Source organism: Corvus kubaryi, unplaced genomic scaffold, assembly GCF_017639235.1.
Source record: "Corvus kubaryi isolate FWS band 111438036 unplaced genomic scaffold, C.kubaryi_AGA036_p1.0 37334, whole genome shotgun sequence".
NCBI classification, from domain to species: Eukaryota; Metazoa; Chordata; class Aves; order Passeriformes; family Corvidae; genus Corvus; species Corvus kubaryi.
Genome location: NW_024581108.1, coordinates 394,874 through 408,228, shown reverse-complemented (window position 1 = coordinate 408,228; position 13,355 = coordinate 394,874). Strand labels below are relative to the sequence as shown.

The 13,355-nt window shown below is 48.3% G+C and overlaps 1 long non-coding RNA gene across 1 annotated transcript in view; it reads right to left on the bottom strand.

Moving 5' to 3' along the window:
* Positions 1 to 9,085: 9,085 nt before the first annotated feature.
* The window catches only part of LOC121665473, a 92,014-nt gene continuing 87,744 nt past the window's right edge, over positions 9,086 to 13,355 (bottom strand). The window contains exon 13 of the long non-coding RNA XR_006016370.1: positions 9,086 to 10,820. This is a non-coding gene — a long non-coding RNA (uncharacterized LOC121665473). The remainder of the gene's footprint in view (positions 10,821 to 13,355) is intronic.

Sequence of the window (13,355 nt, the reverse complement as noted above, 5' to 3'; positions counted from 1 at the left end):
TGGGCCAGATGCCTCCAGACCCCACCAAAACAGCTTGGCTTTGTGCTAAAAGTGCTAAAAGAGCTGGAGGTCTCCTTTCCCTGAGCAGCTTGATTACAGCAACCTTTTCCCAGAGGGCTGCATGTTTTGGGGGGTGAGGTATCCACCAGGAGGCTGAGGCAGTTGCTGGAACAGGCTCCCTGGAGTGGTTCCTACTCAGCATCCTCAGAGGAATGCAATGTTCTGCTGGACCAAGCTACAGCCAGCCTGGTGAAGTGTTACAGCCAGTCCCACTTCCAAGGAGAGTTTGTGCTGGAGACCTCTGGGGATCCCTTCCAAACAACACCTCAATGAGTCTGCTTGGCTTCTTCAGGAACTGTAGCGACAGGACAGGGAGAACGGCTTCACACAGAAAGAGGGCAGGTTTAGATTGGATATTAGGAAGAAATTCTTCCCTGTGAGGGTGGTGAGACCCTGGCATAGGTGCCCAGAGAGTCTGTGGCTGCCCCATCCCTGGAAGTGCTCAAGGCCAGGCTGGACAGGGCTTTGAACAACCTGGTATCATGGGAGGTGTCCCTGCACATGGCAGCGGGGTGGAAGGAAACCATCTTTAAGGTTCCCTTGCAATCCAAACTATTCTGTGATTCTAAAAGCAGCTCCCCTCCACGCTGTGCTGGGCAGACCTGGCGCAGCCTTTGTTGCACATCACCTCCCATCCCACACACCTCCAGCTCCCGCTCCCAACAGGTTCCTCCAGAATTCCTGTCTCAGCCAGCTACCTTTCAGACAACACTTTCTCAAGATTGTTTTAAACAAAGGGAAGAAATTTTGGTGACACTTTAATACATAAAGTGCCTCTCATTTTCTCTGTGCCAAAAAGAAGAGCTTTCTAACACACTTCCTGAGTTAACATCAGGTGTTAAACAGACGTATGCATTGTTTTAGCAAGAGCCCACGTTCTATAATAGGCTTTCTCTCTTAACAGCTTGATATAGCCTCTTCCATTAAGCATTTATTGCTAATGCTTTGTAAAGTGTAACATGCTATATATGCTATCAAAGAATGGAGCTGGCATGTACTCACCCCTGAGTAATGAAACACTTATGAACGGAACCGTAGGTTAAAGAGGTGTGAATTAAGTTTAATCTCAAGGAGATCATTTAGAGCTCTGCCACTGTATCCCAGCATGCTGTCAGCAGGAGAACTGGGATCCCAGCCCCTGGGGAACCCTTCTTGCCTTTGCTTTGGAGAAGTCCTTGGTGAAAGTGCTCCCAAAGCAAGAGTTTGCCTAAATACTACCAGGCTGATGGAGATCTTGAGCTCTTCCTCAAAGGGACTCCCAGAGAGGCACATACCCTGGTTATTGACTCTCTAATAATTTAATAAAAACCCCAATCATTAGGAACCCTTTTAGATGACATACACCTCCAGCTGAGCGTTATCATATTTTTTCCTTATTATTCAATAAAAAGAAAATTAACCTTTTTTTTAAAAAATTGAGCAAATTACCTTCCCCTGGCAAGTAGCTGGGGTTTTTACACAGTCCTTGCCTAGATAAGGGCACAAGGAGGAATAACTTGATACGACAGGGTACAGCCATAAAAGAAAGTGGTGTCAAGACTGTTCCGTTGGAAAGAGAAATCATCTTGATCTCTCCCCTCCTGCTGGTCTCATCCTCCCAGGGATCTATTTATATTCACGATGCTGCACAGCCAGTCCTGCCTTTGCTCCTTTTCCCCACAAAAGCAAGCCCCAGAGCTCCAAAGCCATTGCCCTGCAAACCCTACAGCAGGATCTTGGCATAAGGCAGGAATGGGACTTTTGGTTGGTGCAAGGGATTCACCTTTTTCACACCCAACTGTCCTCTGGCATTCGGTGGCAATGGGATGACCAACTTGTGTGCAAGTCCCTGAGGATTTATATGTACTGAAGTGGGACTGACCTTAGGCTGGTTGGGAGATGGTGTATTCAGTTAGGGATAACTCCGTTTTCATGGGGCAAGGATGAAGAATATTCTGGTCTTCAGCAGCACTTGCCAAGCTCACAATGCTGGGCTTTTGTCCCACATCATGAAATTCGGTACCACTGGCTTTTTCCAGTGTCAGAGCTAAGTGACAAACCCAAAACCTCAATGACATCTCTGGGGTGAAACAAACGGCAAGGCATTTTGGATGGTCTGGGCTCTCATACCCAATTCAATATGCTTCTGAACAAAAGAACTCTGAATGCCTGGATCTCCCCCATGAAAAAACCCTCAGGTTCTTGAAGAGGCTTCTGTGTGGTGAAGAAGTCAAGTCCTGTGTCTGTTTGGTCTTCCTCCATATTACTGGTGGTTGTCTTGGTGAGAGTTCAAAACGAAAACACCCACTGTGGGCTGTATCAGGCTCCCCCCAGCCCAGCCAGCCCTTGTGCACCCAAGATGTGTCACCTTAGGACACTCTGCATCTTGGGAGGGAAGAGAAATGAGGAGCAGCCATGTGGCTTCCACAGAGCTGAAGAGCAGCACAGGCTTCAGGGACAAAAAACCTCAAAGGGCTCATGAAGTTTCTAGTTGTGTCCCCTGACACAGGGATGGCCGCAATTCAAGAGTGATACCGCAACTGGGGTCCCACACACATACACACCAAGACTCTCCTGGGTTCAGCAGCATTGGGATACTCCTGTTATGCACATGTGCTCAGCTGCTGAGGTGAAACAGGGCGCCTGAGTTAATCCAGAGACAGAGCACACTTGGAAGAGATGGAGAGGTTGAACCCTCTCACCGCATGCAAAACCCCTTCACAGTTTGAAACCATGTAAAAGAAGAGACCTCCACAGGCTCCTTGTCCTAGAAGTCAGATCAAAAATGAATAGTTGTATGTGTTCCCCCTCTTTAGATGATGCATTTTCTAAACTTCTTCCAAGTGTTTCCAAATAAACAGAGGAAAAAGTTCATCCCAGGCTGATGTACCAGTGTTCATAACACTCATGGCAGGCCCTTGCAGAGCCTCTTGGCCCACCAGGCCCTGCATGGGCACAGAGGACCCCATAAAATCTCCCTGGCTGTCGCTCCTCGAGCCCAGCAAGGGTCTTGGTGAGGGATCCATGGAGTTTCTCCCACAACAGTCTCCTTTCTTCCCGGTGCCCGTGGTTCCCTTTGTGTTTACAATAACACAGGGATGCTTTATTGCATTTCGCCCGCCCGCTGCCATGGCAACCAGCAGTTGCTGCTTGCTGTAAAAATAACCCTCCTTCTTTGATAGATTTCACTTGAGTGAAAATAACCCTTAAAAATAGGTTGAAATTTCCATACTAACTCTTCCAGGAGGTTTCAGGGAGGCGAGAATGAATTCCTTCAGCCTTGGCACCAAGCTCTCACAGAGGAGCCCATGAGGATGCTTTTTGGGAGCCCCCACTAGCCAGGTCCCCCAGGGTTATGGTGGTGCTGATGACATAGAATCCTGGAATTGTTTGGATTTGAAGGGACCTTAAAAATCACCTAATTCCAACCATTTTGCCATGGGCAGGGACACTTTTTGCTAGACTCAGGGCCCCATCCAACCTGGCCTTGAACATTCCAAGGGATGGGGCACGCACAGATTCTCTGGGAAACCTATGCCAGGGCCTCACCACTCTCACAGGGCAGAATCTTTCCCTGAACCTATTCTCTTCCAGTTTGAAATCAATCCCCCTTGTCCTTTCTCTAAATACCTTTGTAAAAAGTCCCTCTCCATCTTTCTTGTAGGCTTCCTTCAGGTACTGGGAGGCCAAAACTAGGTCACCCCAAATCCTTCAGTTTTCCAGGCTGAGCAATCCCAATTATCTCAACCTTTCCTCATAGGAGAGGTGCTCCACCCCTCTAATCATCTCAGTGGCCTTCCCTGGACTCAGCCCAACAGGGGCAATGTCCTTCCTGTGCTGGGGACCCCAGACCCCTGAGCTGGATGCAGCACTGCAAGTGGAAATATGTACATAGGAAAAGGGCTATGTCCACTACCATGGCCCATGGTGCCATTTTTGCACAGCACATCAATGGATGGGCCAGTGGATGTGGTGGACTTTCTGGGCTTCTTGTTATTTACTGCAAAGAGAAGAGGTGGTGTCCCCTCATTAGCTGTTTGGGGACCTAGTTGGGATAAAGCTCAGCTTCATCTTCTCAGCTCCTGTGCGCCATGGCCTCAAAAAAAAGGCTTTTCCCTTCTCCAAGGCACAGGGACCATGGGAGCTGGTGCTCTCCATCAGCACATTTTGCCACTGGCCATCAGGAAAGCTTCAGCATGGGTTTGGGATAGATAGATCAGAATGCATTAACAGCCAGAACTGGATCTCTCCCCCAAAAAAAGCTCTGCTCATGCCTGGGAGAGCTGTAATGGCCATCTCTCCACAGGCTGCATGCCCAGGCTCCTGGGGCAGCAATGCTGTGAGATTCATGGCTGATGCTGATGCTGATCCTGGGAGAGGTTCAAGTCTCCCTCCTTTGCTTCCAAGCACCTGTACTGGTCCGAGCCAGCAGAAAGGTACCCAGAGCACTGCTCCTGGATCAATGAGGGTGTTGCTCTCACACATGCTCTTGACTCATCCTCAGCCCAGAAGGTCTTTTTTTTCTCTTCTGGCTCATTTCTTTCCTTTTTGTTCTCCCAAACATTCAACTACTCTACCTCCAAATAAAAGCCAATTCACATTTTAGAGGTGGCCCCTGATTCCTCCCATGAGTTTAGGTGAGTCGAACCATAAGAAGTGGAGTAATGAGATTATGATTAAAAGCACACCTTGATAGTGGAGCATCCATCAAGCTGTCATAGAAATCGTATCTCGGAGGCTGCTCTCATCAATCTGACCTTTCAATTATTACCCAGAGTTCATGACTCTAAGTGTATATAATGCCTACCTCAAATCTAGGAACACACGCCTTTGTTTTTTTGGCTTGCCTTCTGCATGGCTGTTTGAGGTCCCCTTCACTGGCACATCAGCGACACTTTATGATGCAAATTAGCTTAAATTAGCTCTTCCCTCACCCAAAAGTTTGGTAACAAGATCAAAACACTACCAGGGCACCTGAAGGCAGCTGTTTGAAATTTTTATCAGTATAATTTTTGCTTTTTCTCAGCTATTTTAAAGCCAGTAGCCACTAAGGCTAACTCCAGGAGTGCTCTCAGCCCACACCCTGCTTTGCCTCATGTCCCTACTGAGAGAGGAGGCTGCTCCATCTGTGCCACAGCACTTCTCCAACAGGGAAGGCCCCTCCAATCCAGCCAGGACAAGCTCACCCAGGAATCAGCACAGATGATATTTTCTGCCCAAACACCACTGGAAAATCTTGGTTTTGCGAGCTACACCCCAGCTAACCCAGTATTTCAGGAGCAAGATGGAGTCTAATTCAGCTTTCCATTGGCATCATTGGAGAATTCCTCTGCATATCTCTAGGACCAGAGCACCACTCACCTCCAACCAGCTCTATGTATCACACCCCACCATCTGTCCAGTCTGGGGGTTCTCAGGCTGAGATAAGACACAACTTGCTTGGCACCAGCTTGGCACCTTGTTGGGTCCAAGTGAATTTCCATAGGCCACAGAGTTACCAAGCAATGAAATCCTGCCTGAGCCTTTTGTACAGTAACACATGTAGGGCATAGGGCTGTCCACAGGGAATGCCTGGCACCTGGGAATGGTGCATCCTCCGGCTCCATGCCAGCTCTGCTAACAGAAGAACAAGAAAGAGCTGGCTCTTCCTACACAGCAAGTTAGGAAGTTGTTTCTAGACTGAATAAAACAAATGAAGCCATTTGCTTTATTGTTTTCCTCCAAAGAAACTATCTGGTTTTTTATAAAGGTAAACTTCCCTGCTTTTCCTGTTTGTGACTTTTCACAAACAAGAAATCGTAGCACACACATTACAGAAGAAAAGAAATCCCTGGTTGGTAGAGAAAAGACAGAGGAAATAGATATGCCTTGATTTGGGATGTTTGACAAATCAGGCCCTGAAGATATTTTCTGGTGTTTGTATTATTGTAGGGTCTGTGCAGCTTTCTTGTATGAGTAACTATGGAATGGAAGATCTTTTGCAAAAATCTCTGTACTGCTCAGGCGCCTGAACTGTGGGAATTTCCACAAGTGCCTGGAAACCAACACCAGACTTCCAGTATGACCTTCAATTCTGCAGCAAAGCTGTTCAGGTGAGGCCAGGTGAGACCAGGAGAGAGTCAAAGACACTCTCAAAAGAGGGAGCAGCTTTCAGCAGTGACCCTGAGGCCAACACAGCATTAGGGCATTTCTCTGCTAACACCTGGTAATCCACACAGCCCTTCCCAGTGAAGATGAGGGTGGATCCCACACCTCCCTCCATCGCAGCCCAGCCCAGCTAGCATCACTGCAGACTCATTGCTAAGCCACTGCCATTACTGGCAAACCAGACAACTTTTCAAGGGAAAAAACACTTAGCAACATTTCAGGCACAACTCTGTTTTGAAAGCTTTACAAAAGCCTAATTTGTTGAAAGAGTAAAGGCAAACAGTAATGCATCCCCAGTGCCCCAGCTCAATGGTGGGGACAGTTGTCCTTCAGCTTCAAGATGAGCACAGGACAAGGATTCATCAGCCACGCAGCCATCACAGTCTCTTTTTTGACATAACCCTTGTCACCAGTCCCATTATGCTGCACTGCAGAGCTCTGAGAACTATCTCACCAAGTCAGTTTAAATATCTCCATAGCATGGGTTTCCCAAAAGCCACCCAAGAGATCCCATCTAGCTGAGCGACCACATGTCTCTCCCTCGTGGTGCTCAAAATGAGCCTCAAGAAGCTGAGCCCAGAACTCACAGTCCAGCTCCTTGTGCCTTGCAAACCTAACCCCCTGCAGGGGGTTCAGTCTTGTTTCTAGAAGCCCAATGCAGGTTCCCCTCTGTCTGAGGACAAGGCCAGAGAGCCACACACCACTGTCCTTTCTCTCCTCTCTGGCAGCCACATCAACAAGCAGTCTGGAGGCCACTACATCTGCAGTGCAGCCACTGCAGGATCCAGGTTGCTCTCTCCCAGCCTGGCCTCCACACGTCTCATGCCAGCAGAATCTGATGACAGCACCAGCTGGAGCTTCTCTGTCATGAAAAGGAAATGAAACCTGCAAAAGGCCCACTTCCATTTTCCCATTCTCCCTCTGAGACCAAGCCTTCACTCTAAGGAGTGAAGTCTCTGCTGTTTTAGGGAAAAACATTTCATTTACATCTCCATAATATCCCAAAAGGAAGAGGCTAGTTACAATTATCAACCCTGGCTGCTACACAGAACAAGCTGATGGGCCCATGAGTGTGTCTGACCAAGCAGTGTCCACCTCACCCATACCAAAACCTGTCACTGGAGAAAGGTAGCCCCTTTGGCTGGGCTGGGAGGGGGAGGAGAGGCCACCAGTTGTGCTCCTAGTGAGAGGAAAGTTCCCACTCTCCGAGGAGCAGAGGGGCCGGCACACTCCCACTTCACCTCCGCCCTTAAAACAATACTTAATGCCTCCCTTAAGGTGGTAACTGCAGTCAAGCTGTGCTGTCAGGAATGCTCTAATCCTGTGCTAATTTATTTTATCAAATTAAAAAATGAGCATCCATGGAACACCAGAGACCTCCTGTTCTCAGGGTCCCAGCAGAAAGCTGCATGATCCCTTTGTAAAGAGGGTTGGGGAGGGTTGTTGTTTTGCTTCTTTTTTTTGCCAAGAATATAAAATTAATAAAACAGGATTAAGGGAGATATGGTTTTAACCGATTCCTTAATCCCAGAGAAAAATTAATGAGAGCAATGCACCACTTGGCTTGATTCTCCCCACATTTGAATAATAAATAGCATCCCCCCCCAAAAAAAAAAAAAGGAGGAAAAAGGAACAAGAAGGTTGAGCTGTAAATTCTTAATACAAAGAACTTTTGCCATATGTATGTGTGCATCGCCTTGTGGTCTTGGATCTAGAAAATACAGATTATAAGGAAAGCAGAGACCAGTTTTGGCCACACACAGATGTGTTTAAGCCAAGATTTACGGGAATCTCCACACCTTTAAGAAACAAAATACCACTAAAAGTCTGCATAATGCCCATGCTAAGCTCTGCATGCAAACATCAGCCAAGACTGACTTGGGTGCCACAATCCCAGTGCAACGTACCAGCCTCAGTCAGAGCCACTCACTCTTAATATTCCAACCTGCATAAAATACAGAATCTGAACTCCTGTGACATTCATCTTCATATTCCCAACAACACCATGTGCCAAGGGCAGGGCTGGCCTACTACAGGAACAGCTCTGTAAAGATGTGCAGATGGGATTTAGGCCACTGGACTTGAACCACTGAATAGCTGTTTAAGTACAAGGCTACCTGTAGGGTCTTCTAGTCAACAGAGCAAGGGGTGTGGGGTCCTCCAGCTTAGGCACCTATTTTATGATGGGAGGAACCATCTTTTAGAAGGACAAGGAACCCTCTGAGGGGTACATCTTAAATTCAAATGTATCCCTACTGTCTTGCCTTGGAGATGGAACATGGCTTCCTAGGGCTTACTCCAAGAGTTCCCGGAGACCACCGTGTTTCATAATTGTCTCTCAGTTCCTGGCCACTGCTCACCTGCCCTGAGGAGCTGTTCTTCTGAGGAGTCCCAGCATGCAGAAGGAAGTTTACCATCACACAGCTTCTCAAAGGATGGTCTCACCACTCTTTAATAATCTTCTTGACTCAAAGGGGAAACAAGGATCTCTTGAGGAGTAATTTTTTAACTGATGAATAGATACCAATAGTGGACCTATGTCAGACTTTCACATGACATCACCTTGACCTAGACAAGACAAGGGCAGCCCCATTTAGGGGTAGGAAGCCCTGGATCCTAGAAGAGCATCTTAGTTTTGGAGGCCCACACCAGCTGACGGGGCAGGAGGTCAGGGACATAAGGAGGCACATCTGAATAAACACAGTCCCATCCCTGCCTGCAGCCCTTGTTAAGGCCAGCCTCTGCTTTGAACTCCTTCGTGATGAAATGATTAATGAATGCTGTGCAGACCTCTTCCCTTCCTTCCCCTGCTTTCACCTGCCACACAGAGCAATACCAAACGAGGTGATCATGACAAACACAGCTCTAATTCTTTATTAATATTAATCAGAGGCAACCTTTCCATTGACACCAGAACCCGTGCATGTGTTGGCAGGGAGGGGATAATACCATGGCAGTGACATTTCTTGGGTAGGCAATTTTATTTTATTTTTTTTTATCTCGTACCTTCCCTTCCCCCCCTTTAATATGGGCAAGTGATACGTTGTACAAACAGAGGAAGAAAGAAGCTGATTAAATAGCAGAGTTGGAGCATAATGAAAGAAAAAGCCCACTGCAAACATCTGCTGATTGTTTTAAATGGGAGGCACCGGGAGGTGGATTTCAGGTGATACCACGGTGGCTTCTCTCATAATCCCAGCTAAGGCAGCATTAGGGCTTTGGAGCTCAGGGTGAATTTCATCCAGTCCCTGCTGGCAAGGAAAGAGGCTTAGGCAGGATAGCAAACCTCAGTCCCATCTCGGAGCAGGGCTGGGAGAACCACAAAGACACACCATAAAGCTGCCCTGAGACAAAAGGGGCCCTTTCCTTGTGCCACCACACCAAAGGGGAAGTATTATGGGTAGCAGTGTGGACACAGCCATCTCACCGACACACATTCCTACACAGCAAGTTAGGAAGTTGTTTCTAGACTGAATAAAACAAATGAAGCCATTTGCTTCATTGCTGTTCACGTGTGGCTCAAGACAGGAAGCAGAAGATGAAGGTCCCTGGTCACCTACAAGAGGTGCACCTTTCCAGCTGGAGGTGGGTTCACATGAGCAGCCACTTGCTGGGATCCGCACTGGTGAATCAGAGATCACTTTGGGTTGGAAAGGACCTTTGAAAGTCACCTAAACATTAGATTTGCAGGGTGAGAAAAGCTGTTTGTGGGAGAAGCCATCCAATCCATAAGGATGGAGACAACCATGTCCCCTCCTTACCCTAGGGGAGCTGGGCACTTTTCTCCAGCTGGGAGGATGGTCACTGAGCACAGGCAAGACCTACAGGTTTCCTTTGCCGCCCAGTTGTTGATTTTCCAGCTTTCCCCATCCTAATAGCCAAGGGACTGCAGGGAGATCTGTACCGAGAGAAGCCCCTGATTCTCGGCTAAGTGCAACTTCCCTCTCTCTGTCTCTTAAAACAAATAGATTTTCATTGAAATCAACATATCTTTCTGAATTGAATAGGTTTTCATGGGGACAATAAATTTCTTCAAAACAATGCATTTTTATTACAACATATTTTTGTTCAAACCAATACTTTTTGACAACCAGATATTAATGACCAGGCCAAAGCCGTAAATTTGCCTCAAACTATGTGTTTACTCATGGAAGGAAATAATTTTTCTCATACAAATACATTTTTATTTGAATCAATCCTCTTTTTTTCCACCCCCAAAAATCAGATACACTTCTGGGAAGGAAGGGGGAAAGCTGCGTACCCAGGAAAGCCCCTTCACTTTGACAGGTATTGAGTGCTTGTGAGGATTGTCTCACTCCCACCTTCCAAAGCCCAGAAGCTCCAGAGGTCACGTGAAGCTTAAAACATAAACTTTTTTTCCATTGCCAACGTACCCACATTGTCACCCAGCTTCAGGCAGGTCCTGCAGAAAAAAAGGTTATGTCTCACTCCCCTTGTTTTGCTGTTTGCTGTTTGAAGTTGTGTTTGCAGAACCCAGTTAAATAATCCAGAGCAGGGCAGAGATGCTCAGGAAGGGCTGTCCATGCCTTGGACTCCTCCATCCACTTTGAGGAAGCTTTTTGTTGCTCTTGGTTTTGGGAATTTTTTTCATCTGAGATGGCTGCTGCAAGGCCCTGGGGACACACACACGGGTCAGATATGTCTCATTAGTCCTGTGTCTTTCCTTGCAACCCACCTCTCAAACCTCCTTGAAGCCCATGTGAGAGACCTGAGCCCCCTGTGTGGGGTCCAGCCCACCAGGGATGTTGGTCCTGCACATCCCTGGCCCTGAAGAGCCCAATCCTGCTCCAGCAGTGAGGGCCTGAGAGGTGCAGGAGGAATGGGGACAAGGGGTTGGCATCAGGGCTGTGTTTGCTGGAGTTGCAAAGGCTTTGGCTGCTACTTTTGCAACTAATTCAAAGCCTAAGCAGGAGCAAATCCCTCATCTCCTCCAGATCCTCTTTCCCCAGCTGACCATCCATACCAGACACATCCCCCCACTTCAGCAGCTGCCCACACTCACGCGCACCTGAGCCCTAATCGAGAAAAATCATGTTTTGGTGGCAAGTAGCTGCATTCAACTGCTTTGAGCCACATTTCCAAGCCTGGACCTGAGTCAGAGCCTGGGGATCCCAGGCAGTCGGAACATTAGGGGCTGACAAGGGTTCATTTCCCGTGGCCCCTGTTGGCCACTCTTTGTTGAGCTTCCCCAGCCCATGTAAACATGCTAATTGCTTGGGCTCAGCACAGGGCTGGATTCCGTGCTGTTTGTTTTCCATTGAATAGGATTAGGGATTCTGACACCAATGATTAATCGCCGTGCTGCAGACGGCTGACGAGCCCGGGGAAGGCGTCCTCTCCGAGCGGAGAGCATGCACAATCTCTGCCAAGCAGCTGCCACTGACTTCTATCTAACCCTCTGCATCTTGCCCTTTATCCTCCCTCTTCTACCAAAATGCCTCATATTCACCAAGCCAACCCCAGGCTCCCAGGGAGCAGTGGGAGAGGGGCCCTGGGCATCCCCTGCCCTGCTGTCAGCCACCTTGATGCCCCATCCTCTGTGCCACTTCCTACACCAGCTTATCCCTGCATCCCGTGTTGCAAAAACCCTCCCAACACACTGCAATGCTTCAGCCAGCCCTTCTCATACTTCCTATTAATGGCCAGGGAGATTCACAAAATTTTTCCAGCTGTCATCACCAGGGCACAGAAACATCACATAGCAGCCACGTCTCTTCACCAAGCAACGTAAAGGCACCAAATGCCCCACCAGTGCCCCTCAATGGGCACAGGGCACCCAGCACTGGCCCCCAGGCCCCTTCCAAGTCCAAAGGATGTCCAGGGACCTGAGCAAGGCAGAGAAGAGCAATGGGAGCACTGAATGCCTTTGCCACCTCTACCCTCTGCTCATGGCTGCAGAAACATTTCTGTGTTCCCATTTTGCCCAGCAGCAGGTGAAGAAGGGATAGAGCAGAAGAGGTGGGAGAGGAGAAAGGCTGGAGAAAGCGGCCTTACAGGAGGCAAACCTCAAATAGTTGCAACCATTGAGATTACCTCTACTCCTGACCTTGCAGAAGGAGTGCTGGAGGCAAATCCACCCATCTCTGCTGGTGCCTTGTGCAACATACTGTCACTCAGACAAGTGATGTTCATAATGGGTTTGTGGGAAAGGCCTGGCCTGCCTTTCCATCTGTACCTTCTGCTGACTCCCCTCTCCAGCACTGCCTCCCCATACGACATTCCCTTGAATTATTTAGACTGGTAAATCTTCCTGCATCTCACATCTTTAGTCCATCTGTTAGCTGGGGCTTTGCCTTTATAGGAACTGTCCTTTATGCATGCCGGCATCTGTCAACAGTACACTTGCCTCTTTTATTCATGATCTTCCGTGGGAGATGGTACAAGCTGCAGAAATGCCTCATTTCTGGTATGCATTTCATTTTAATGGAAGATTACATGACTGGGGCCCATTTTATTACTTCTTGCCCTGCACATTCATCCATCACAAGCCCCATTTGCTGAGCTTGCACTGGGACAGCAGCCATCAGCCTGCTCACATTGGATTCCTCCCATGCCGCTCTCTCCCCCCTTCGGGATGGGGAGGAAGCACATTTTGTTCAAGGAGGGGAAGGACAGCAATGGGAACTGATCCACCACGGGGCTCGGAGTTAAGTCAGGGTGGTGGCTAAGCCCAGTAGTTCTGGGAATCAGGCCTGGGAATCCAGGGGTCTCACCCCGACATGTATCTCCTATACCTGTGTTCAGCTTCACACAGTCCCTTCCCAATCCACACCACCGATGGGTGTTGGGGTGCGGCTGCTGAATACCTCAGGGCTCCTTGGAAAGACTCCACACCCCCAAATAAACACACACAAGTTCCTTAGCTCCCTTCCTCAAGCCATCCATGATTCCCTGCACATCCCACTCCCACCTTGCACACACACACACGCTGCTCACATGCAGCACCGGGAGCAGCATAAATAAAATCAATGTGAACCAGCAGTGGTAATTAAACTGCCGGTGGTATTTGCAGCCTCTCTCTCCTGTAAGGAAGGTTGCATGCAATTAGTGAAAACATTTTGGACTGGGAACAGTGCCAGTTTGCTCTGTCCTTTCTTTCAACTCCCACAGAAACCCAAGGACCCCTGATTATGCTCCAGACTGCAAAA